Genomic DNA, 4,135 nt, shown 5'->3' with positions numbered 1-4,135 from the left:
TTTTCTGAAAGAAGCTAGAAATGACATGTGTCACTTGCTTTTCTGAGAAAAGCAGAAGGTGACATGTGTCAGTCTACTTTTTCTGTAGGAGGGAGAGATTGACACATGTCCTCTGCAGGAGACACACTTCAACTGGTGCCACCTCAGGGGAGACAAGCTTTACTTTTTCTGGACAGGACAACACATGACACTTGGCATCTGAGGGTGATCTTTGGAATGACACATGGCGCATGGTGAAGATGGTGGATGCTGACACGTCGCATGGAATGACATGTGGCGGCTTCTTAAGGTAGCCCCACACTGACACTTGGCAGATAAATGAGAGGAGAGAGAAAAGACAAGTGGCGCCAATCCAAGGGACAAGGCTCCTATATTTTTGGGTTTTTCAAAATTTAGGTTTTTTAAAAAAAAGCCTGTGTGATGCCATCTCAGTGTGGGTCCCACATTGCTTCTTCATTGAAATAAGGACAAAACAACAAAACCTCTTTTTGGAATTTTCACAAAATCTGGACTAATTGGTAAAACAGAACATTTTGGAAAGAGTTGGCCCCTGTAGGGCGATTTTGTAAAAGACTGATAGTTGAAATAGCTGACAAAAGGGCAAAATCTGAGGTGAAATTTATTGCAAATTATCCAGATTGTTTTCCTGATAAAATATTTTGAAATTCAGAGTCTTGGGGGTAGAATGGGAAGAATTGATAATTTTGAAGACCCAGGGTTTTGAAATCACAACAACAACAACAACAACAACAACAACAACTACGCCTTCATCCCAAAACAATTGGGGTCAGCGATATGAACCAAAAAAGAAATTCATTTTGGGTCTTCCACATGAATCATTTTCCTCCAATCATTTCTATCCAACGCCATGTCCTCGGTGAGGTTCAAAGCATTCATATCCTTTCCTATCATCTCCATCCAAGTCTTCCTAGGCCTACCCCGACCTCTTTTAACTAATATATTTTCCCATTTCTCCAACCTTCTAACTGGAGCATCATTAGGCCTTCGCCGAATATGTCCAAACCACCGTAAACGATTCTCTCGCATCTTATTTTCAATGGGTGCAACACCTACCTTCTTACGTATCTCTTCGTTCCGAATCTTATCTTTTATTGTATTTCCACACATCCATCTAAGCATCCGCATCTCAGCTACACTCATTTTTTGAATATGATGTCTCTTGGCAGCCCAACATTCCGTACCATATAGTAAAGCGGGTCTAATAGTCGTCCTATAAAACTTTCCCTTCAACCGCAATGGCATTCTACGATCGCACAGCACTCCAGTAGCACTTTTCCATTTCATCCACCCAACCTTTATCCTATGATTTACATCTCCATCAATTTCTCCATACTTTTGAATGATGGATCCCAAATATTTGAAATAATCATTCACCGGTATATCTTGCTCACCAAGCTTCACTACACTCCCATCCCTACTTCGTTGCTTACTAAACCGACATTCCATATATTCAGTCTTACTCTTACTCAACTTAAAACCTCTAGCTTCCAATGTCTGTCTCCATAATTCTAACTTAGCATTAACCCCAGCTCTAGACTCATCAATCAAAACAATATCATCAGCAAACAACATACACCACGGTACATTTTCTTGAATTGATCTCGTAAGCTCATCCATCACTATCGCAAATAGGAAAGGGCTTAAAGCAGATCCTTGATGTAACCCAACCGTTATCGGAAAATTGGTTGTCACCCCTCCACAAGTGCGGACATTGGTTACTACTCCTTCATACATATCTTTAATTATACTAATGTACTTGAGAGAAACACCTTTCTTCATCATTGTCCACCAGAGAACGTCCCTAGGTACTCTATCGTATGCCTTCTCTAAATCAATAAAAACCATATGCAAATCTTTGTTCCTCTCTCTATATCTTTCAATAAGTTGTCTAAGAAGATGTATAGCTTCCATAGTTGATCTTCCAGGCATAAAACCAAATTGATTCTCCGATATCATGACAACCTTCCTCAACCTAGACTCAATCACCCTCTCCCAAAGTTTCATAGTATGACTCATGAGTTTTATACCACGATAGTTTGTGCAATCTTGTATATCACCCTTATTCTTATATAAAGGCACCAAAGTACTCTTCCTCCACTCATTAGGCATCTTATTTGTTCGCCAAATCAAGTTAAAAAGATTTGTCAACCATTCTAAACCTTTCTCTCCCAAGCATTTCCAAGCCTCGATAGGTATACCATCTGGGCCAACTGCCCTTCTTGATTTCATTTTCTTCAAAGCCTCTGCAATTTCTTTCTTTTGAATCTTGCGCATGAAGTCACGATTTATCTCATGAAAAGGAATGGAGAAGTCTCCAAGATCTTGAGCATGACTATCATTAAATAGCTTATCAAAATAATCTTTCCATCTCTCCTTAATCTCCTCATCTTTGACTAAAACCCTTTGCGTTTTATCTTTGATACATCTAACCATACCCAAATCCTTCGATTTCCTATCTCTCATCTTTGCAAGCCTATAAATATCCTTCTCGCCTTCTTTGGTAACCAACTTGTCATAAACCTCCTTATATACCTTAGCCCTCGCGTTTCGAACAACTTTTTTAGCTTCCTTCTTTGCTATCATATACTTCTCCAAATTCTCATTATCACGACTCTTACTTAGATTTCTATAACACTCTCTTTTAACCTTAATAGCTAATTTGACATCCTCGTTCCACCATGATGTATCCTTACCTAGTGGTGCACCGCCTTTAGACTCACCCAATACCTCCTTAGCTACTTTTCTCATACCAACCGCTATCTTATTCCACATTGATTCTGAATCCTCCTCGAGACACCAATCAACTTCCTTAACTACCTGCTCTACAAACATTCCTTGTTTAGCTCCTTTCAGTGCCCACCACTTAATTCTAGGATCTATCCTATGTCTATCCCTTTTGCGGCATTGTCTAATTCTAAGATCTAAAATTAAGACTCTATGTTGTGTAGCTACACTTTCTCCTGGTATAACCTTACAATCGATGCAACAACCCCTATCTCTCTTTCTAAGTAGGAAAAAATCTATCTGACTCGTATTAACCCCACTTTTAAATGTTACTAGGTGAGACTCCCTCTTCCTAAACCAAGTGTTTGCTAAGATCATATCATAGGACAAACAAAAATCTAAAATCCTTTCTCCACTTTCATTCTGAAATCGATTTTAAAAATAGTTGAAATTCTAATATGGATTGAAAATTTTGAAATCAAGAGTTTTGAACCTCGAAATGACATGCTGTGCAGTGCAATGATATGAGATGCTCATGCAATGATATGCAATGCCATGTCTTATGAAATGTAATCCTGAACCGGGCTTTGGGGATTTCCGTCTTCTGTCAGGAATAAAATTTTGAACATCTGAACTAAAAATAGGGAAATTTTGAGAGTTGCAGATGAAATTTAGACTTTTTCAAGGTTCGGACTCAGAAAATGACCATTTTGCCCTCCGACAATTTCAGAGGCTGGATGATGATGCTTGGTGGAAATCTTGGAGAGGTGAATAAAAATTTGGGGTGTTTAAAGATGCCCCTCTTTGCTACTAAGCCAGCTCATGGCCGAGCTTAGTGGCAAAGAAAAACACACCAAATTTGGGCTATATATATAAAAATGCCCCAGTTAGAAGGATCTAACTGAGTATGAAGAAATTAGCCCGATGAAGGTGGTAGATATGAAATGGAGAATGAAGAAGAAAGATTCACTCTATGAGAGTGAAGTTCAGGTTTTTGCCCTTATCCTGAATGAGACAGAAATACCTCGCATGGAACGAAGCTCAGGTTTGACCCTTAACCTGATTGGGGAATGAAATATCTCATTGAAATGAGACTCAGGTTTGTACCCTTAACCTCATCGGGCAGAAAATGGAAGATGGAATACCTCTTTGAATGAGGCTCAGGTTTGTACCGTTAACCTCATCGGGCGAAAGATGAAATACCTCTTCGACGGAGGCTCAGGTTTGTACCCTTACCCTGATGGGGCGGAAGATGGAATACCTCTTTGAGTGAGGCTCAGGTTTATACCCTTATCCTGATCGGGCGGAAAATGAAATACCTCTCTGAGTGAGGCTCAGATTTGTACCCTTATCCTAATCGGGCGAAAAATGGAATACCTCTTTGATTGAG

This window comes from Nuphar pumila, chromosome 7 (assembly GCF_984573655.1).
Source record: "Nuphar pumila chromosome 7, dmNupPumi1.hap1.1, whole genome shotgun sequence".
Lineage (NCBI taxonomy): Eukaryota > Viridiplantae > Streptophyta > Magnoliopsida > Nymphaeales > Nymphaeaceae > Nuphar > Nuphar pumila.
Note: the sequence above shows the minus strand (reverse complement) of the source record.